Source organism: Erpetoichthys calabaricus, chromosome 9 (assembly GCF_900747795.2).
Source record: "Erpetoichthys calabaricus chromosome 9, fErpCal1.3, whole genome shotgun sequence".
NCBI classification, from domain to species: Eukaryota; Metazoa; Chordata; class Cladistia; order Polypteriformes; family Polypteridae; genus Erpetoichthys; species Erpetoichthys calabaricus.
This window is the reverse complement of record NC_041402.2, coordinates 157,172,466-157,195,250: the sequence shown is the minus strand read 5'-3', so window position 1 is coordinate 157,195,250 and position 22,785 is coordinate 157,172,466. Positions and strand designations below refer to the sequence as shown.

Here is a 22,785-nt window from a genome sequence, read left to right as displayed (position 1 = left end):
CAAGAAAGTTATTGAAACTGCTAAATCAAAAAAAAATTAAATGAAGGCTTAAAACACTGTGCATACATCTATCCATTTCCTGAACCAGTAAATCCTGGTAAATCTGAGCTCATTGTTGAAACAAAAACTGCATGGAGAACAAGGCAATCATAAAATAATGAAATCAGGAGAGCCACAGACTTTCATTTGAAATCTCATATAAACATCACACTTAAGCACAGCATCACCCAGATGCTTCTTGAGTGATTCAGTAGTGTCCATTGTCTGTGCAGAGCCACAGGTTGCTGTCCTCCTTTCATCTCATTGTAAACTCTCCCCGGACTTTAATTGTTGTATCTAATGAAGGACTTGGCCCCTTTTCAGCCTTTTCTGTGGGTGCAGACTAGATGCTTAATGTGTTGATAAATATATTGTCTACAAGATAAACCACTTTTATGTGATGAAGAGGACTTTGAAACAGATTGTACAATAGACAGCACTTCTCAACAAACAAAAGCTATAATGAATGGCGGCCAAGCAAGCAATATGAGCGATGCATGATTCTCCATTACTAAGCCAAATTAACCATGTACGAGCATTAGGATTTCAAAAGCCTCCCGATGGAGCATGCATAGTCCTTTTAACACTATTGCTTATAACACGGTCTAAGCACAAGACAATCTATTGTAAACCTAAAATACACAATAATTTTAAGAGAACAATCTATTATACAGTATATTGGGTCTTTCAATGTTTAACGGTCTTCCTAGTTCCAGTCTTAAATACAGCTAACGTGGCTGGCGGATCAGTGAAATTTGATAGTCCTAGTCTTGTTTGACCCGAGCCAGTAAACAGATGAATGGCAAGTGAACAGATGGTAGGCAGAGTCAGATATTAGTGACAGAGTGGCTGAATGAATTCACCGTGGGGAGGTAATGGCCAATATTTTAGAAGTGAAGCACAGCATTCCCTCAAAAAAGTGCATTGAGAACATCTAATAATGCCAAAATGCTCTAAAATTACCAAAGGAGAGGAGGACAAAAAAAAGGAAGGAGCTTAAAGAATACTCCATCCAAACCCCTGTCATTTTTTTTATCTGTTACATACTCCACATTGTTTGATGGCCAAGAAAATCTTTTAATCTCACGCTTTCTGGGAGAATGCTAATAATGGTATTTAATGGGCTTCAAAGTGGGCCCACAATTAAACAACGGGAAACAATATCAAAACATTCATGTGTTACATAATACAAATGTCAGGTATTCAGTCACAATACCCAAAATTTTGGCTAAAATGTTGTTAAATAAACCATTCTCATGAGCAACAAGGAATTGCATTCAAATAGAAGTGAGCTATTGAAAAAAAAAAAAGGCCTGCCTCTACCCTCATTCATTGGTCAGGTGTTCTGCCCAGGAATAGCCCATTCGTTGGCCACCATGGCACTTCACATGATAGCAACATTACTCAGCTTGGCCTGAGAGGGGTGTACAATTAGAGGTTAAAAGTTTAAAAAAACAAGTAAGAATGTTATTAAGTGGAAAGCGTTCCTCTTACTTGTGCATATCCGAAATGCTTTAACAAACAGAATCGGCCATTGAAAAACCTGGAAGCACCGACATTGTGACTTGATGATCATGAATGAGGTGAAAAGCAAGTCTTCAGTTCAAAAGCTCAGTTCTACCTGCAAAGCTCCCTTGTCATCCATTCATCCATTATCCAACCCGCTATATCCTAACTACAGGGTCATGGGGGTCTGCTGGTGCCAATCTCAGCCAACACAGGGCGCAAGGCAGGAAACAAACCCTGGGCAGGGTGCCAGCCCACCACAGGGCACACACACACACACACCCACACACTAGGGACAATTTACAATCGCCAATGCACCTAAACCTGTATGTCTTTGGACTGTGGGAGGAAACTGGAGCACCCGGAGGAAACCCACGCAGGGAGGACCCGGGAAGCGAACCCAGGTCTCCTAACTGTGAGACAGCAGCGCTAACCACTGTGCCACCGTGCCACCCTACACAGGAAAAAGTCTTGGGAATTGCTTATTTAACAAAAATGTTATCTTTATTTTTACTTTAATTTTTGATCTCAGTAAAGTAGCTTTTCCAACCATACAAAGAGGAAGTGTTAGTAGAGGCAGAAGACCAAGGTCTAAAGAAAAAACAAAAAATTAAACTTACCACTGTGAAAAAGAAAGTCTAGCAAGGAGAAAGGTCAGAAGCTTAAATGGTATACTGGCCATTTTTTGGAGTTTCTACATACATAAAGAACCTGGAACCATTGGATTCCTTTCTGCATGCATACCCTGAGCACATGTAATGATATGGTCTGTCAAACTGACACAGGACAGAGAGGGGGCTAGGGGTGTTTCACATCGGTTCTTGACAAGCTTTTAAAAGTCATTAGCGTAAAGTGAAATCAGGAAAATGGAACAGCAAAGATGAGAAGCTTAATGTCATGCAGAAACGGAAGAGAAGAGCCTCACTGAAAGCTGACACAAATTGAGTGTGCTGGGCAAAGCCATCTGTGAGAACTTCTTAAAAATATCCAGGTTGTACGGTGTGATTTTACCAGATATATTTAACTTTTTATGTTGCTCCCACCTTTGGCATAATAATGTTAAATATATGTGTGAATAAAGGCTTGTCACCTGGTCCTCTTGCTTGCATTAGTATTTGCTCGATCTTGCCATCTGGGGTATGGAGAATAGAGGAGACATCCTCTAATAGGAAAAGTGAAGCATAGCCGCAGTCAGTCCTGGGTGAGGATGAATCCGCAGACCCAGCTACAAGTGTACTGAGTCTGTGGGCTGCATCTCCTTTGAGAAAAGGTGAGTGCAAGAATAACAGAACTACAACAAAGGTCCATCCATCCATCCATTTTCCAACCCGCTGAATCCAAACAGGGTCACGGGGGTCTGCTGGAGCCAATCCCAGCCAACACAGGGCACAAGGCAGGGAACCAATCCCGGGCAGGGTGCCAACCCACCGCAGGACACACACAAACACACCCACACACCAAGCACACACTAGGGCCAATTTAGAATCGCCAATCCACCTAACCTGCATGTCTTTGGATTGTGGGAGGAAACCGGAGCGCCCGGAGGAAACCCACACAGACACGGGGAGAACATGCAAACTCCACGCAGGGAGGACCCGGGAATCGAACCCAGGTCCCCAAGTCTCCCAACTGCGAGGCAGCAGCGCTACCCACTGCGCCACCGTGCCGCCCTACAACAAAGGTGGAGGACAAATATGTGGTTCTACATAACAAAGAATCTGGGTGTGGGAATAAAATGTCTTATGTTTTAGGAAAGGGTCATTCCAAACCTTTTCCATGAAAAAAGACATAGGTATGGGATACAATATGTACATGACCTAATGCTTGACAAGTAAATTATTTAACACCAGCTATGTGAGATTTTTTTTAATGGATGTTTTGATATTGTTTACTGTTGTACAGTGTGTGCTCCTGTTGAAGACATTTGTATCAGGGATTTAGTAATCTTCATTCTTCATGAAAACAGGAAATTACATTTTTTTCTCAACCATTACTACAACCAATCCTAAGTAAGTAACATAAGAATTATCATTCTTGGGTTCATGTTTTCCTTTAAGTATCATAAACAGGCAATGGCCCACTTAAAATCTGGTAGACCCACACTAAAATCACGAGGGCAGCTGGTAAAGGCAAAGTATAAAGAGGTTCAAGAGATTAAATTGAAATTCTAGACCACAAAAAGAAATGAGGCCTTATCAATATTTGACCTGAAGAGTTCTTCTCAAGCAGACTGAGGTGATCAGCGGAAAAACACCAACGGCAGGAAGGTACATGCTCTGTTTCCTTATCGAAGTGAAATGTCTCTCAGGCTAATGTGCTTGCACAGCGAGTGCTTGACCAGTCTGCTCTCACTGCTATGTGAAATCTCCTAACCGGCGGATGTTGGATCGTGACCAAAGATCAGTGACGCTTGTGTGAATGGGGCCTCATGACAAATGCCTGTGACTGCTGATCAAACAGATGTGACCAAACAAAGTTGAAAGTGTAAAGTGCTTAGGAAGAAAATCCATGACTTTTTTGTAATACCATAGGATTTTATTTTATTTAATGCATCACCACCATCACCACTCTACACCTGCTCAGTTGTCTCCTTCATGGTCTGGAAGACTTCCAAAAACGGCAACTTAAATAAACAGTACCAATGAAAAGTCAGCAGCTAAGCATGAATGCCTCTGTTTATCTCCTGCTTTTAGGAATACATTGGCTGCACCCCAAAAACCACCCCCTCCAAGACAAGTAATTAGGGTAGAAGAGTGGTATGGCTACAAAATAAAAGCAGACCGCTCTATTTTTACTTTTTGTTTTGCCAGTGGACATTTGTATTGCTTACAGCTAAATAAAAGAAATGCACTGCTTATGCAGTCTTTTTAACCTGCACACAATAACAAAGGCTCTCCGGTGTGCCACGCCAATGCCATACAGATAATGTATGTGGCACTCCACAGCAGCTATGTTGTCAAAATGATCTGCTGAAAGCATGCCAGGATGCTAGGCTGCAGGAAATGCGTCTTTAAGCACTCCTGCCTCCTGGCAAAGATCTGATCTTTAAGCGATTCATTCAACAGCAAATACTGGCAAAGCTAGGGTCAAAACGAGGAGGTGATTCTGCGTGGTCTAAATCGGCAAGTAAGAAAAGATGAAAATGTGGCCAGGAGGTGGCTTCTAGGGAAAGAAGAATAGAAAAATGAAGTAATCAAACAGATATTTAGGCTGCCAAGTCCTTCTTCATGTAATGTAATGGACTTGGTTTTATGAATAATCAATGAATGCAGTAGCGCTCTGTGAGAAATGAAATTGCTCTCTCACAGGTTTCCACTTCTCACCCCCTCTACATCTGTCCAATTTAAAGCAATCCTGCTCCATTCCTTGTTTTTTGACATAATATACTTGTTTTTGTTGCTGTTATTAATTTGCAAAGCTGTCAGATGACTCATGCTACAATACATCACTTACTAAAGGGTATCTGAAGCAAGAGATGCTTCGGGGTCCTCTACTACTTACAGTACATTTTCATGGTATCCTCAAAATAAAATTAATGCTTAAGATTTATTTGAATGGTTAAGATTTAATTTTTTTTTTTTTATAAACAAAATGACAATTTTGACAATTATTTATTCTTTCTTCAGAATTCTTGTGATTTCCCCATGTCTCTGTGGATTTTCTTCAGATACTCCATGTTCTTTTTTCCCTTCCAAAGAATGTTTCTTAGGTTGACTGGTTATTTTAAATTGTGGGGGTGTGTGCATGAGCGAGCCTTGCAATTGACTGATTGACTGTTGCCTCCTCCGGGCTTGGTTCTCTGCTTTGCCTCCCCTCAGCACTGAGTAAGAAAAAACAGATTTAGGAAATAAATGAAGTTTCACTTTATACTCATTGTCTGATATCTGGTCATTAACACCCCAAAGTCATTTATAGTTATACATTAGTGAGGAAACAAGCAAGTAAAGTGACTCACTGAGGGTCAAATGATGAGTTAATGATAGGGACTATACTGCCAGTCATTTGATTTTTATACTGAAAGTCATACTAAGGTGTTTTAAAAGTACCAATCCATAGGTCAACTGTCGGCAGGAGTTTTTTAGGGTGGACAGTCCAGTCAGGCTAAGTACTGTTGATATTCCATTGTTACCAAGTAAATTCAGGCTGGAATTAAACCAGAAACCTTGGGGTTTAGAGCCCAATACCCAAACAACTAAACAACAGTGTGTGCCTAATTCAACACAAATTTCATTATTGTATATACAGTGCGCTCCATAATGTTTGAGGCAAAGACAAGAGTTTCCTTGATTTAAACCTCTGCCCAACAGGTTAAAATTATAAATCAAACAACTCAGACTTGATTAAAGTGCAAATTGCAGACATTCATTAAAGGTGTCTGCATACATTTAGGTTGCACTATGTAGTAATGACACGTTTTATGCACAGCCCCTCCATTTGAGGGCACCATAATGTTTGGGACAATTGGCATCACAGGCATTCAGGTGTGTCTCATTGCTTCATTAGTTGCAGGTGTAAGATACCTTGGCTTGCTTCTACCTATAAGTCAATAGTTGTCATTGTTCAACATGAGGACGACTGCTATGCCAATGAAAGTCTAAGGAGCCATTAGGAGGATGAAAAACAAGAATAAAACCATTAAAAGCATTTGGAAAATCCTTAGGATTACCTAAATCAACTGTCTGGAATTTCATTAAGAAGAAAGAGCGTGCTAGTGAGCTCAGTAATCACAAAGGGACTCCTCCACTGCTGATGACAGAAGAATCCTCACTATGGTAAAGGAAAAGCCCCCAACCCCCGTCTGACAGATCTGAAACAGATGTGGATGTATCAGAGACGACTATCTGCAGAAGACTTCATGAATAGAAATATGGAGGCCATACTGTAAGATGCAAAACAATAGTTAGCCACAAAAACAAAATGACCAGATTACAGTTTGCCGAAAAATCCTTAAAAGAACCTGCAGAATCCTGGAAAAAGGTCTTGTGGACAGACGAGACAAAGATGAACCTGTATCAGAGGGATGGCAAGAAAATGCCCAAGATCTAAAGCATACCACCTCACCTGTTAAACATGCATGGCTGCCACAGGTACTGGCACACTTATCTTCATTGATGATGTAACTGCTGACGGCAATGTCACAATGAATTCTGAAGTGTATCGAAACATCTGATCTGTTCCAGTAAATGCCTTCAAACTCATTAGACAGCACTTCATCCTACAAGATAATTATCCCAAACATGCTTCTAAGGCAACAAAGGAGTTTATCAAAGCTAAAAAAAATGGAAAAGCCAGTCACCACAATGGAGTACACCTTGCATATGCTGAAGAGAAAACTTAAGAGGACAAGCCCCCTAAAGAAGCAGGGGCTGAAAATGGCTGCGTTAGAGGCTTGGCAGAGCATCACCAGAGAAGATCCTCAGCACCGGCAGTCATTGTATACAAGGGATATGCGACAAAGTCCTAAATATGACTGCTTTAATATACCTACCATTGCTATGTCCTAAACATTATGGTGCCCTAAAATGGGGTGGTGGGGCGGCAAAAATAAAAGATATTGTCATTTCTACATGAGGTGACCAAAATGTATGCAAATACCCTTAAATTAAAGTCTGCAATGTGCACTTTAATCACATCTTAATTGTTTGATTTGTAATTTTAAACTGTGGAGCAGAGGGGTAAATCATGAAAAAAATGTGTCTTTGTCCCAAACATTATAGAGGGCACTGTAGATTATATAAAGAGTACAATAAAGGTAGACAAGATGATTTTGTAGTTTCTTTAATAAAAGCAACATTTTAGTCTAGTAAGTAAGTGTCAGAATTGATCTCCACAGTGCAAAGTCCAATGCTTTAGCTACCAGTCCATACTGCCATTAACGTATACAGTGCAGTAAAGGTTCTTCTTAGGCATCAGTCCTTTTGATTGTGTAATTTTGAAAGAACTTTTTGTAGGAGGGACAGCATGGTGGTGCAGTGGTTCGTGTTGCTACCTTACAGTTCAAGGCTTATGGAATTAAATCCTACATTGGTGGAGCCTGCAGGATCTCCTGGTATTTTCATGGGCTTTTCTCCAAGTACTCTGGCTTTACTCTCACATTTTAAAGATGTACGTGTCAGGTTAACTGGAGATTCTAAACTGGCCTGGCATCAGCATGGCTGTGTACGTGGATTTCAATCTTGAGGTAGATTAAGCAGATTTAATAAGGGATGGATGGCTTTAGAACATGTTTTTCTCAGTAGAGAGGGTAACACAGTCTGAAATGACAGCAATGTCTTACAACCAGCGCCTGCCATCTGTTCTCTGATATACAAAAGTCTGCACTGAAAAAGATCCAGTGGTTTACTTGTTTGAAATTCCATCATGTTAACACAAAGAAAAAATTGGCATTCAGCTAAAATTTAGCACCAGCATAAAATTCGGCACTTTGCAATTATTTATTGGCCTCTTTAAAAGAGGAGAAGGTTCACTGTAACTCAGAGGTTGTCGTTAAAGGCACAATATAATTTAAATGCACATATTCACAGACTTCAGATGCTGAAGAGATTTTAGAAAGTAAACATGAAGGAGAGTGTTTTAGTATAGAGATACAACCGTCAATGACCCTGCAATTAGGAAATTATGAGTGGTAAAATTGTGCATCCAGAGGAATGTCTAAAAGTGCCATGCTTCTGGAGTCTTGTTTTTGTCCTGAAATAAAGCGCCAAAGGAATTTCAGAAAGTGCCATGGAGTCTTTTCTTGCTCTTGAGAAAAATAAATACAGAAAAAATAATGTAACAGGAGTCTTGCTTTGACCCAGGAAAAACAGAGTAATATCATAAAGTCCCATGCAAATGGAGTGTCATTTTTTTTCCTCCTAAAAAGAAAAGGCATCAGGATAAATAAATGAATAAAGGAGAGAGAGGGGAATGGCAGGAAGTAGCCACTGAAGTATTGTTTGTGCCCCTAGAAAAGATAAAAAAACAAAGAAACAGCCATGCAAGCTGGATTCGTTCTTGTTTTTTCTCCATTAAAAAAAGATGAATGTCAGGAAGGGCAACTAGAAACTGCAAAGACATATATTTTTAAGGTGATAATAAGATATGGATAACAACAATAAGTATTAGTAGTAATTGATAGCATACATTTTGCTTTAACCTTAATTTGGCTTAAATTTTAGACCATTATCTGTACTCTTTTTTCAAAAACTGGAAATCTGCGGAATCAGAAATAATTGCAACAACATTTATTATTTTACATACATCTTTGAACAATGCAAATAAATATAAAACATACATATACAATATATAGTACACATGCAAATTAAATAAAAATAAGAAAAAAATTATGATATTTTGGGAGATGTCAAGCAGTTATAAATCAATAAATGGCATCCCATCAATCTTGGCCTGGAACAGAGCTTCAGATAAAAAGCAGTTTAGCAGCACAATGAAAGACACAGAGACATGGGCTCCCGAAGCCACAAACGCCCTAAGTTGTGAATTCATTTCCTTCACTTCCATCCCACCCTTTATGTGCTGAATGGACTCTACTCAATAAGCTGTTTACATTACACACATGCGAAAGCACACAGCATAAAAAGCAGAAGAGTGATCTTTTTTGTTTTTGGAAAGAGAGAAAATGCTATTGTTATAAAGTATCAAATCAGACAGATGTTGGAATATCGGCAGAGAGCTTGGAGTGAATAACAAACAAGGGATCATAATAATACAACTGGAATGGAAGCAGCACTTTTTTTAAAAATTAAAAAAAGCAGGCCTTTCATTCACCAGTGGTGGATCACCATTCAGGTAAGAAGAATCACAGATCAGGAATTCTACTTGAAATCTTGAAGAAAGAATCAGCAGTAATTAACAATACAAACGCTTTTTTTCTCCATGGTCATCACAGTTTAGCATTAGAGCACCTGCAGAAAATAACAGTTTTCAAACACTGGTCCTCTATATAGCATTCAGTACGGTACACAGAAATATTACAAGACCCCTAAAAGCTGCAGTTTTTATAAACTTCAGCTGGATGATGCATTTCATAGATAATGCCAATTCAAATTAAATATGAGATAGAATTTCATATGATGTCACACATGGGTTTTTTTTGGGCAACTCCCACAATCTAAAGTTTGCCAACTTTAGTCCTCATCACTTTTTAGTTTTTACAGAATATAATGCATAGACTCTGTTAAGGAATATGATTTTTCAGTTGTTCTTTAATTTCTTTATTCTAGCTGTTTGTTAAAAAAAAAACAACATCTTTTGACAATAAGCATTGCAAAGGGCTGTGATTTTTACTATTATTTTTATTTGAACGTTTTTTATCTTAGTAGGGTGGCTTGTCTAACCACAGACAGAGGAAGTGCTAGTAGAGGCAATAAGCTGAGGGCTAAACTAGCAAAAATAGTAAAAAAACTAGTAAACAGTGCAGTCTGACAAGATGAAAAGATCAAAACCTTAAATAACTTTGCACATGCGTGAAAGCAAAGCTCTCAAACCACTGATTATCTTCGTATGTGTGCTCCTCAAGCACATGTACCAACATAGTCTGTCAAAACGACACTGGATAGAGAGGGGCTAGGTGTGTTACCACCTTGGCCCTGACAAGCTTTTAAAAGTCAACTTCAAGCAGGAGAAGATAGAGAACAACCAGGAAGAATGAGAGGACAGGTGAATCAAGAAGACCAGGCCATGAGATCAGCAACAGGCCATTAAGAGACTCAAAGCCAAACACTATATGGGTGCATTTTCCAGTATCGTCTGACAGCTTCTGAAATATTCCAGGTTGTGTTACCAGTATTTACCAGTGCCCAAATCTGCCAGAATAGATTTGCCACACTCCTTTATTTTTATTTGCTTTGGTACAATTAGAATATTTAAAAATGTTTAACCTATCATGGCTGAATAGTTTTATCATCTTCACCCTTGCTTGCCTTGCTGCTCCATTGGCACTTAGGATATAAATGAATAAAGAGGAGACGTCATCTAAAAGGAGAAGTGAAGCATAGTAGCAGCAAGTTCTGGGTGTAGAACGGATCCATTAGTCCCTGGGGAAAATCCATTTTGACTGCTGGGCTGGATCTCCTTCCAGATCAGGTGAGTGCAAGGATAACCGTGTGCAAGGATAACAAGGATAACAGTGGTGGGCATGTGCAGAACTACAGTACATAACAAAGAACCTGAGTGTGGGAATAAATGTTGTGGTGGACAGCCAGGGCCCTTGCCCGGCCGAGATGCCTCTTCTTTATTTGGTCCGGGGTAACAAGCAGGGACTGAACAGTACCTTCCCCAGGATGCTAGATGGCAGCCCCACTGGGTGGCAGTGGTGCCTCGGATTCCCACAGAGCTCCATGGGAGATGGAGTTCTCTACAACCCTGTTGGGATCCAGGAGTGCCACCAGGGGGCGCTGCAGTGGTTCCTGAGCCCGTGTGGGCGGCATTTCTGCCACACCAGGAAGTGCAACCGGAAATAGGTTGTCAAACACCTGGAGCACTTCTGGGTGGGCTAAAAAAGAAGCCAGCAGCCACCACTCTGGGAGCCAGAGCCGGGAGACAAAGCTTGCCAGAGAGGAGTGGAGGAGAAAGAAGTAAAAGAGAAGTATTGTGATTGGGATAGTGCTTATTGGGCCTGTGTTGTGCCTGTGGGAATGGGGAAGGCGTTGCCCACAGGCAAAGAAAAGTAAAACATTTATTTGTTTTATCAGTGTGCCTCCTGCATCTGTCTGTGTCGAGTTGAGCGCTGGTATTGTGGCTTTTGTCATAATGTACAGTATTTTATGTTTTCAGATTGGGACACCCCAAAACCTGTCCACAACAAAACACTCTTTTATCCAAAGCAGGAATGTAGGCCAAAAGTTAGTGTTCATGATTATGCAGTCCAGGATGGTTATGTAGGAGCAGAGGCATCAAAGGGTTCTCTTCTTCTGCTGTACCTAAAAGGTGATTAAGTCATCAGCTGTTAATCCATCTATCTGTGCCTATGTAGCTGAACCTCATTGGGTTCATCATGGGGAAGTGTTCTCCTGGCTAAAAAACTCTGATCATACGTTTCCCAGAAAAATTACTCTGAGCAAAACAAAGCTTCCAATAGCCTAGGAATCTAGTAGTCTGCTTCTGTGATCATACGTTGGGGACATGTAAACATCCATGAACATGGAACAACTATGCAGACAGTGCATAGGTCAGATTTTAAACCAAGGTCCTAGGGAAAAGAGGTAGCAGTGCTGAATACTCTGCCACCACTCTGAAGTTTTAGAATTGTGTACCCAACATCAAGTAACACTTTTTAGAACTGAATGTGTCAGCAATGCAAAAGATGCTAAAAGCCACCTTACGAGACATGAAGGAAGAATAAGAAGATGTGCAACACAATTGCCTCAGAACACTTCCACCACCACATACCTTGAATAGCCTTAGCATAACTTGTAAAAGTGTCTCTTGTAGCACTGGAAGGACCGAGAGAGCAAGCGTGGCCAAAGCGTTATCTCCCCCGGGACGCTAGATGGCAACCCTCCTGGGTTGCAGCAGTGCCTCGGACTCCCGCAGGGTTTCATAGGAGTTGGAGTGTGGTGCAGCCCTGTTGGGATCCGCATGCGCCGCCAGGGGGTGCTGCTGCAGGAGCTGCTGAGCCCTTTTGGGCAGTTCTTCCACCACACCCGGAAGTGCTGCTGGAACGAGTAATCGAGAACCTTGAGCACTTCCAGGTGCATTATAAAAGGAGCCAGAAGCCACTACTCTGGAAGCCAGAGTCAGGAGGAGGAGTAACGAAGCTTGAGTTAAGGAGAAGGAAAAGAGTGGAGAAGGAGTATTGTTTATGTGCTGTGCTTTGGATAGTGTTGTGGCTGTTGGAAACGGGGAAGGCGTTTCCCACAAGAAAAAGAAAAAATAAAACCTATGTGCCTTGAACTTGTGTCCTGCACTTGTCTGTGTTGGGTTAAGCTGGTGGTGCCAGCCTGGTGGGCCACACTCTGTAAAACAAATTCAGCTGGTAGAAATTGAGCACCTGCACCTTTAGGCTGCTGTAACAGACCATCCTACTAAGCTGCTAATCCTTTACAATATGCAACTGTGGCAGTTTGCTTGGGCCTGTATTAGCTGTACAGTACTCAGCCATAGTGGCTTCTATAAAATTTTGGGAAAGGGTTAGTGTGGAAAGAGAAGGGTTATACACAGCAGCACGGTACGATGTAGCCCAAGTCTGAATATAGGACAATCCCATTTTAATTCACTGTTCTTTTTTAATCTCTGCTGACTACAAACTAATATGAATGAACTAATCCCTGGATTACTTAATTTTTGTTGACATACTATGAATGCTAAAGAGATCCATTTCCAAACATTTTTTTTTCTTTTCCATCACTAAGCTCACTCATCCAGTGGAATTATCTGAAGTGTTTAATGGGGTAATCACAGACTGGACGTACTGCATGACTGCTGAAAAACTATGGCTGAGATGATCAACATGTAGGCAAGGCAGTGGTGTACAAGTGAGATCATTTTCCTGCAAGTCTAGATCAGACAAAATACAAACTACCATTAATAATCCATTCATATATTATTTAATGTACTTAATCCTTTTAAGAAATTATAGTCTGCAGACATTCAGCACTAACCTTAAACAACTTTGATATAAATCATTGTAACTGATTCTCTGAGCTGTTCCTTGGCATACACAGTCAAAGTGACTGCTTGTGACTCACAAGTACAATGGGGGCTCTGGTTTTTTCTCATATCCTAAAGACATGCTTTTCATTTTAATGAGTAAATGCAGGCAAGTGGGAGTGCAAGTGGCTCCTGTGATGGACTGGCACTTCCTCCAGAGTTCTTCATGTCTTGTATTACATGCTGACACCTAATTGTAAAGTAAGTGGGTTCCACAAGTCTGAACTGGCAATAAATCCTGGATTGCGTCTTGTCTTGTCTCCAATGTGCACTGCCACCCATGATCCCTAATTGACATACTTGGTTCAATAAGCTAGTATGAATGAGTGTGGGTGTGTGCCATAGGATGAACCAGACCCTGCCTAGGGTTGGTTCCCATGTTATGTCCAAAACTGCCAGAATAGTCTGTGACCCCCCCCCCCCCAATGAGTCCTAACTGGAGTTAAATGTTTCAACAAGTCAGCCGAAGTGAGTGTGGGTGTGTATTTGAGTGTTCCTGGTAAAGAAATAGCTCCCCATTCTGGGTTGATTCTTGTTTTCTGTCCAGTTCTACCATGATACTGTGCTCTATGAAGAATTAAGCCAGTACAATGAGACAATGTAAGCAATTGTCGGTGTTTGCAAGAGTGTGCCTTATGATGGACTGGTGACACTGTCTGGAGTTTAGCCCCTCTTTTCGCTCAAGGCTGTCGGGATAAGCACTTGACACCCTATGATTCTTAGCTAGGTACACACTTAGAAAACTGATGAATAGTAAAATAGTTTAAATTTGCACGAAGTGTCAATTTTAAAATCATTCATTAGTATAGTATTCTACATAATTACATCTAATAATACAGTATGTGATCAAAGCAGAGAGGCTATATCTCGTGTCCTATTTAAAATTCCAAGGTAATTAAGCTCAAGATTGTAGTATCACAGAAGACCTTAAACATATGGAAAATATCATGCTTCATGAGATATTTTTAACATACAAATCCACCCATGTTACTTTATTTCTTATTCCTCCAAATCCTATCAAGGGTCTGTGGTGGGTTGGCACCCTGCCGGGATTGGTTCCTGCCTTGTGCCCTGTGTTGGCTGGGAATGGCTCCAGCAGACCCCCGTGACCCTGTGTTCGGATTCATCGGGTTGGAAAATGGATGGATGGATCAACGGTGCGATCTTGGCACTGCTTCTTTTTGCATCATGTCCCCATTTGTGGGACAAATGTCCATGGATAACAGTGACTACAAAGGATCAGGAAAAAACACCAAAAGCTGAAGCCTTACACATATCCTTCAGAGGCACACACACCAAATAACTAAACAGCCTTCACTTCCACCTTTGAAAATGCTTGATAACTATTAGACAAAAAATGCAAGATAGAGAAAAGTATTAGGCTTCAATTCCTCACTTCATTAACTTTTCTCTGCATAGGTCTACACCCCTGGCTAATAAGATGGTTTCCAATTTCCTGTTAATGTAGAAGGGTATTCATTCAGTAAGTGATCAGGGCTTCTGTGGGTAAATCAAGGAATTAGAAATAGTGACATACACCCCACCCCACCCCCTCCACCCCCATCAGCTCAGTCCCACCTCCTCCACATAATGTGCACTTCCAAACAATGGAGAACTGAACAAAGAAAAACTTGGCTTCAGATGAAACTGGCGGCTTAGAAGTACACAGCAGCCCTGAATACAGTAAATGAGGCTCTGCTTTAGCTATGGCAAAAGTATTAAACTGAATAAGCAAATATGGGACCAAAGGGTACTACAAGTTAGGCTATCAATTATTTTGAAAACTGACAGAGGTATTAAATACGAGATTGAAGTCAAACATGCCACCTAGCTTTGGGATTAACTATTCAGATTCTTTTTCTCTTCCTTCTCATGACCTATGAAGAACTGTCTTTTTAACTTTACTCAACTGTACATTTAATGTAGCCATTTTTCAGTCCAGGTGGTGTAGCCTAAAGTTCAAACCAAATGGCTAGAAAGCAAAAGGCTCTGCCTACAAATTCAGAAATATTCACTATTGCTATGGAGTCTGCATGTTCTCCCTATCTCTGTACTTTTCATCCTAATGAAATACAATGTCAGGTTAAATGATGATTTAAAACTGGCCCAGTCCGAGTGCATGCTACTGTCCAATTATGTAATGGCACCTTGTTCAGGATTGGTTCCTGCCTTGTACCCAAAGCTGTCGACTTTGATTACAGCCCCATTCAACACTAAATTAAAAATGGATGGAATTTTCAAAGATAAATAACGATTACATTGCTTTAATAAATAAAAGGAAAGACTGTGCTCCCGTGCATCCTCATAAATTGAATCAAGGCGATTAAGAAAATGCTATGTAATGAAAGGAATATGAAGGAATAAATAAATTATATCTGTGCCAAATTTGAGGACTGTATTTTTTCCCCCAATAAATCAGTTTCTATTACTGGAGACCTGGCTTACTCAAAGCCAACACCAGTAAGGTGTACGGTAATTTAGTACAATACGCATACATACACTAAGACTTTTAATTCAGGTGATCTCTTGGGACATTGACTGCACAACAGGCAACACTATGCAATGTAGACAACAGGAATAATAAAGTGCAGAAAACCCCGGCCTTAACCAGCAGTCTTGTTAATAACATTCCTCTGCCATCACCAGTTACTGTACGTCAGTAATGAGTGAAGTGAGGTAAAACGCATTTGATTTCTAAACAGGTATGAATGCTGGTGGTGTGAATGTTTTCACTGAATGAATGGTTATTGCTTTTGCAAATGAAATCATTAATCTTTTAGAAGCAAATGTATATTTGTAATCAACAGAATGCATCTACTGATTCACTGGACTACATGAGGCTTCTGTTTGTCTGTTTGTTAAAGGATTACTCATGCAAAAGGCGGTTATGAATACAAAATTTTGTTTAGTAGGTGAAGAATTTCTGATGTTCAAATCCTGTCCTTTTTGATATACTGTACATATTACACACACACACAAAATAATTACTCGTAACAATGCGGTCTAATCTTCAACTAAGTCACAAACACAGTCAAAAACAAGTTGCTTAAAAGAGTAACTTACAAACAATTAGAATTTATGTCAATACTAAAGACCTGCTTAAATAGTTATAATCTTCAGTTCAAAAAGTCGGTGAAGTTCTCAGCTGATGAGCGGTGGCAAAAGCTAATCAGAGTGAGGTGTCCCAAATACTGACATGAAATTATATGTGTGGCTTGGAAGTGCCTTACCCTATAAAAAACAGCACTGAGTTTGCTTACAGATTGTGCTCTTCTTAAGGAAGGCTTCTTCATGTGAACCAGGAAACATCTGATGAAAAGAAAAAGGATAGAAGCTGAAAAAAAACGTTAGAACAATCTAGATGAGAACAGGCCATTCAGCCCAGCAAAGCTCGCCAGTCCTATCCACTTAATTCTTCTAAAAAAATATCAAGTCCAGTTTTGAAAGTTCATAAAGTCTTAAAAGGATGTAAAGATATTTGTAAAGGCCTGGGCATTCATCAATAGCCACAAAGGGAAACTGTCAACAAATGGAGGATATTTAGTGCTGCTGCTACTACAGTATTCTCCCCAGGAGTGGGAGTAACACAAAGATCATAGTAAGAGTGCAGCATGCAATGCTGGAAGCGATTAAACTAAATGCTAATGTAACAGCAAAGGACTTGCAGAAACATCCTGAATTTTCCAAAATCCCTGTTCAAGTGTCAACTATATAAAATACTGAAAAAGAAAATGTTCATGAGAGAACGCTAGGGACAAAACAATAAGAAACGTGTGATGTACGTCTCAACTTTGTAAAAGACCACATGAATGATCCATAAGGCTTGTTCTAGGAACAAGTGAGACAAAAGTTGAACTTTTAGGAAGAAATGCAACATACTATGCTTTGAGGAAGGAAAAGCACTGCACAGCAACACCAAGATATTATCCCAACCATGAAGATGTGATCGTGGAGACAGACCTTCACGGGTTGGGGATGCTGTGCTACTTCACACTTTAATACCATAGAGGGAACAATGGATTAAAAATGTTCTCAAGAATTTTTATAGGACAATTTTAGAGTTTCTTGTTGCATTACCTGACGCTTAATAGAAGTTATGAGAGGCAACGAGACAATGATTAGAAACACAAGGAGTAAATCAAACACAGTGACTTGAAAAGGAGAAACTTCCGTTCTGGAATGTCCAAGTCGGAGGCCAGACAGCAACCTCATTGAAATACTGTGGCCAGATTTGAAGAGATCTGTTCACACAAGGTATTCCAGAAATTCTGTACAACTGTATTTTTGTTTGTTTTTTTGTTTTTTTTAAAAAAGAGGAACAGTCTAAAATTTCACCTAACCATTGGTAGAGGTCAGTGCTGCTAAAGGTGGCTCTATCAGTTACTAAACTTAAGGGTTCACATACTTTTTCCAGGACTGTGAAAGTTTAAAAAATGTGTTTAACATTGACAAGAAGAAAGACAATTGTTTTTATGTTATTAGTTTAAGCAGATTGCGTTTGTTTATTACTGTGACTCAGTTGACAATCAAACCACAGTTTTATGAGCAACACATGCAGAATTATAGAGGCTTACAAGATTTCAAACATTTCCTTGCAGCTGTATATATAACATTGCACTGTATGATAACACACAGGCACATTTCTAGCAAGCCATGCACAGCAACCTAACCATAAAAACGGCATACTTTTCATCACAGCAATTACAAACAACTAACTCATATAAACTATCAGATCGGCATCACGGAAGTTCTTCCTACACCATACATTGACAAGCTACTTCTATTCATATTTTCTTTGTTTCTTGGTTACTAATGTTGATGTCACAGCAGAAAAATGCCTTTCAGAGAACAGAGAAAGGAAAAAACTGAAAGTGATTGATTGCAGTTCTACATACTGTAAGTCACCCACTGCTTCCATGGTTTCATGTGAAGGTATACAGATTAATAAATTCCTATGTGTATAAATCTAATAAACTTTAATATAAATTTTCAAATCCAAATTAATATACAGGTACAGTATTAGACAGATTCCTTCAGCAGTGCCAAAAATATAACTATGGAGATCCTGTAGGAATGTTCAGCTTACATTGAAAGATAGATAACAGCAGTTTGCATCGAGGTCACCAAAATATAAAAATAGAAAAAGGATCAGATAAATTCTAGCAGAGGTCCTCAATACACGCTAATCAACCGACAGATTAATATCTTTATTGATTCCCAAGGGGAAATGCACTTTTTTCCTAGATATTTTCATTAATTTCTCTTGATTAAGACATGATGCACATCTAGAGTCAGTGTGATGATGGTTTCTTTCTGACAGTAAGAGTCAAAGTTGGATTTATAATAGCCAGGGCCAACATAAGCCAGGCCTAACTGTTACTCACAGTATTCAAACCTATTTATATTAATTTGAGAGGCAGCCATTTGTGTAGCAACTTAATACCAAAGATTTATGGAGGGACAACACAAGAAGTGAGGATAACTATGTTAAAAATTGCTTTTATATATATATATATGTATAGATACATATGTATAGATATATATGTATAGATATATATATATAGATATATATATATATATGTATAGATATATATATGTATAGATATAGATATTATATATATATATTACTAGCTCAATTAAAAAAAAAAGTTAAAAAATGTAATTCTGGCCAAGCAGAAGGTAGGTATACTCCAACATCAAATGTTGGCACTGTATCTAATCATGTTCAGCTCTGACGGGAGATTGTCCCCCGTGTGGGGAGAAAAGCACATGGCCATGACATCTCTGCCAATCAGCAGCTACCCTCTAAAATACATTGCTCTTATCTCTCTCTCTCAAAAATGTCAAACGTTGCTCCTTAATAATCGGTAGATGATAATGTCTGTTGAACAAACAGGTATCACTAGTTAAGCAGAGGCAAGGTATGCTCTAACACATAGAAGAGAGGTAAACTGACTTGAACAGATGCTGGAGTGTGAGTCCTCCCCTCGGCCCACAATGTCTCTCTCAAATTCGCACACATAAATCAGTACCGCAAGCAAACTGTGAGAATTAGCACGATGAGAGAAGTCACAAAATCAAAGTTCAAGCAAATTATAGAAAAAAATCTGATCTAAATCCATTAAGTAGTTCTCTCCTGAAAAGCGGACAGACATACAAACAGACGTTGGATTTTTTATATATATATATATATATATATATATATATATATATATATATACACTAGCCATCTCCCACAACTCCACCCACATAGTAATAAGGGCTCCGTCCGGCTCCCCACTTCTGATGTCACATTTCAGCCAGCAGCCTCTGTCTCGGATTAGTGCAAATATATCGCTCCTGCAAGTGAACTATGATTCTTAGTGTGATGAGTGAAGTCACAAAATCAACCGGAATGTTCAAGCAAATTATAGAAAAAAAATTTATCTAAATCTGTTGAGTAGTTCTCTCATTTGCTAGCTAAGTGGAGGGAAGATATGCCCCAAGGCTGGCGTGTGAGTGAGGAGGGCACAGCCCCATATCTCTCAGATTCATGCAAATAAATCGGTACCGCAAGCAAACTATGATACATAGCGCAATGAGAGAAGTCGTAAAATCACCCAAAAATGTTCAAGCAAATTACAGAAAAAAACCTGATCTAAATCCATTAAGTAGTTCTTAGTAGTTCTTAAGTAGTTAAGCGGACAGACATACAGACTGACAGACATTGAATTATACATATTATATATACATATATATATATATATATATATATATATATATATATATATATATGTGGTTGAAATAGTTTACTGTCAAATAAATGCAAAGAGTACGCGACACGTGTTTCGCCCTCATTATGGGCTCATCAGGCGTACAAACTCCACTGCACTACCTCTCGGGAATCGAACCTCGGATGTCAGCACCAGAGGTGATGCCCCTAACGTAGGTAACCACCCATAATACAATCAGATTGTGACACAGACTTCGAATGCCGTGAATGTAATTACCCCGATCTACATGCTGTCAAATAAACAAACCACACGCCGTGGCGCAACGTTAGGGGCATCGCCTCTGATGTTGACGTCCGAGGTTCGATTCCCGAGAGGGAGTGCAGTGGAGTTTGTACGTCTGATGAGCCCATAATGAGGGCGAAACACGTGTCGCGTACTCTTTGCATTTATTTGACAGTAAACTATTTCAACCATTCTATGATCTGCTCCTCACAAACTGAGGGCACCGTGGCGGATGTTAGCAGATTGCTGGCCAACCACAAGCGTTACCTGGTAGGTAACCACCCATACAATCAGATTGTGACACAGACTTCGAATGCCGTGAATATATATATATATATATATATATATATATATATATATATATATATATATATATATATACACACACACATACACAGACATACACACACACGGGTCAATCATATAATGTACACATTTAATTGATCCTCATATTTTACAGGCATCAATGCTCCATCAGTGCATAAGTAATTTTAAGTGATTATATGCAGTATGTGTTATTCATACACTATGTTACAAACACACATCATAATGACAACTTCAATTTCACCACCTTTATAAAAAAATAGCTATTCTTTAATTTGTTTTCAAATTTCATTTATTCTTTTTACAAGCACCTGAGACATTCAGCAATGCTCATCTTCAAAATGAAACAGTACTACAGGTATAATGTAACAGGCGTCACAAATCTATCACAACATATTTCTGTATCATCAAAGGATTTTTTTTTTCCTTTTGTTTTGTTTTTTTTATCACATAGAAATACCCAAAAGTGGCAAATGGAACAGATGCTTTAACTGTAGGCAGCACCAACAGTAAGACATTGGGAATAAGTGTATACTTCAAACAAACTTAAAAAAAAGTAAATACAAGAATAAATCTCTGTACCGCACTGAACAAGTCAGAGATGAAACTAGGAATGGTAACCCTCAGAACAGATGATGTGGTTCAAAAGCTATCCAGTACAGATGGCAAAACTTGTGCTGAGTTTTTTGTGTGTGCTTGTATTTTATTTATATTTTTCTTCTTTTGTTGAAGAAGCAGATGATCACTCCACATTTGTACTCACAGCATGCAGTAAACTATTATCAGATATAAGCCGTTTCATCCTAACTAATCCCTACCTTTTAGGTTAAAATTTAAAAACTGTTGTACATATAAATTTTATAAACCGCCCAATTAATACCACAGACTAACGCCAGTGTTACAATTAATTTCAGCTGTAGCCCAGCACACAAGGAATTCAGTTGCTTTTCCTTATTGAACATTATATTGCTAGAGCTCTCCAGAGAATTTGGGTTGGGGCCTTCGGCTATCTTTGGAGCCCTAAACCTTAAGGTGTCATTTACCACATACTGCCTCTGTACGTTTTTTAAAACTTATGATCTACTACGGCAGAGCTCTGAGATGACTATCTGAGGGGGATGCAACCTCAAAATAAATGGAATTCAGTTTCCTGAAATTGCCCCATTTGCACAGTGATACAGTGGCAAACACTGGCACCTATTTTTGATTCAGATACTGATCACTACCTCAATGGAAATTGCATATTCTGCCCATACCTATGTAGACTTTCTTCAGATACTTCCTTCCCCTACTCAATCCAAAGAAATCAGAAATCCTCAAATGGGCAGAGTAATTGGCAAAAGCAATTCCCACCATTTACTGTGCAACTTTGGTAGCCACTTAATCTTCCTGTATTCGAATTTTAAAAAAAAAGTAAAAAATTAAAGTCACCCTGGGTGAAGATGGACAAAAAATATACAGAAGTAATAACAAATTGGTTTAGAAAGGGTGTCCGAGTATCCCATTTAGAGATCAATTCCTAATGTCACTCCCTGCATCACTGCCATGAGAAAAATCCCATTAAGTAAATGGATACAAGGATGGATGGATTGATGACCATTTTTCTTAGAAATTAAAAGTACAATCACATAGAAGTTTTCAATCACACTTTTAGTGGACTTTCAGAATCATTAGATCAATGCATATTTCATACAATTCATAAAAAAGCACAACACATACAACCCGAAAAAGTGTAATAAACAGTAAGGGATTGTGTAGCTTCGGCTAAGCCTTAGACCAGGGTCAGACTTTAAAACAAAAAAAACAAACAATGCTACTCTGAACTTCCTGATTCCTGATGCACTTCCCATATACTGCAGGAACAATCTTATTTAGGGGATATCAGCTGTCACTTTCCTGCAGACAACACAAAAAACATTGGGGAATGGTGGAAGAAATATTCGCAGCAAATGTCAGACAACAAAGGTGCAAAGATGTGTGCAAACCTTACTAAAGAAACTACAATCTAAAGGAAGAGTAGGGCTCATGCAGCTGGAACTGTATATTATACACAGCTACTGTCAGCTTCATTTTTATGTTCACCCATCCATTTTATTAACCTGCTTCTTCAAATCTGAGTTGTGAGAGGTCAGCTCCTATGCCAGCAACACTAGGCATAAAGTCGTGATCAGAACTGGATGGGGATGTTATTATAGGATTTACAACATTTACAGGGTCATTACTGTCAGTGTGCACAGAGTAGAGTTATTCTTACTTGTATGTGCAAATTAGC

At 39.3% G+C, this 22,785-nt stretch overlaps 1 protein-coding gene across 5 annotated transcripts in view; it reads right to left on the bottom strand.

Moving 5' to 3' along the window:
* The window catches only part of cadm1a (cell adhesion molecule 1a), a 1,142,366-nt gene that overhangs the window by 1,102,551 nt on the left and 17,030 nt on the right, over nt 1–22,785 (bottom strand). The window lies entirely within an intron of this gene.